We start from the raw sequence: 1,433 nt of genomic DNA, 5'->3' as shown, positions 1-1,433 counted from the left end.
GCTAGAGTTGAGACCAAGGAGATTGAAAAAGTTGAGAAGTACCAGGAATTGAAGCAGGAAATTATAAGATTGTGGGGAATGAAGAAAGTGGAAGTGATACCGATAGTTGTTGGAGCATTGGGAGTGGTGTGAATGTGGATTAGTGAATGGATCATTAGAGGAGATGTAAAGTTAAAGATCGAACATTTACAGAAAACAGCAATATTGGGGACTGCAAGAATCTTAAGGAGACATTTAAGCATGTGATTTATATCATAGTTTATTAGTTATAGACTGATATTGTACATATACCAACTTAACTCTTTGGTGGACAGGGTTAAAAATTGATCAATTATTCCCGTGGGCAGGTCATTTAGATAAAAATTAGCCAAAAAATAAGGTTTTTACTTTTCTTATTGTAAAGGTACCAAACAATGTCAATATGGGGATGTGTTGCCATGGTGGTACTTTTGAACAATAAAGTGCACCTTTGCAAGTTCAAATAACCATTATCATGCAAATTGATAAAATCTATATACTCATAACAAGGATAGGTAATAATTTCAGATCATATCTCAGTTTTAATAAATATTACACACAAAAATACAAAGAAAAGTGACAGACATACGTGTAATGAGATACTGTGCAAAGATATGTAGCTGTAAATTATAAGCGCTTGTTGCTATAACACTTTTGCTTCATGTGTTATAGCAACGCTTTGTTGATTTTCAATTATTCCACTGAGGAAGAAAAATTTTCTTTCTCCAATTTGCAATCCTTAAAGAACTTTTCTATGGTACCAAGCAATTTCTACAGTCAAATTAAGGTTGTAGATCACTTTAGATCCTCTTTGTCTGTTGTGCAGTATTACGATGTTACAATGTCCATGACCTAAATGCTCAACGGCAACATAGAAAACGCAAGAACCGAAGAAAACTGAACTTACCAATCTGATTATTGAGGAAAATCTTATCTGTATACCAGTTTTTTTTGAAGAAGTAAAGCTCAGAAGATGGGAAAAAGACGAAGAAACTAATCTAACTAGGCATTGTTAGCCATATTATCACCATGCCTACACGAACTTTTACCACACCCATCAATGTAAGCAATGGGGAAAATGTGTTTCTTGACAGTATGGACTGCTTTTTTTTACTTTTCTCCATCCTTGGCTCTTAGGAGTACTCTGTAAGTTTGTATAAGCATTGTCATGTGTTTCTCTGCATTTCTATTCTCAAATCATTATGCTTGCATTACATGAAGTGTAGAATGGGAACATGCCACACCTCTTAGAGCATGCAGACACATGTTCATACAAGTAAATAGAAAATCTAATTCCATCTCAGTCTGTAACTTTTTATTCTCTCATTTTAGTGTTATGTGCTGAAAGATTTGCTCCATATTGAATGATAAGGAAGGAAACGACAGAGAGAAAAGAAGGCTGAAGGCTATGTACC

This window comes from Amphimedon queenslandica, unplaced genomic scaffold (assembly GCF_000090795.2).
Source record: "Amphimedon queenslandica unplaced genomic scaffold, v1.1 AMPQUscaffold_13494, whole genome shotgun sequence".
NCBI lineage: Eukaryota > Metazoa > Porifera > Demospongiae > Haplosclerida > Niphatidae > Amphimedon > Amphimedon queenslandica.
This window is presented reverse-complemented; position numbering follows the sequence as displayed.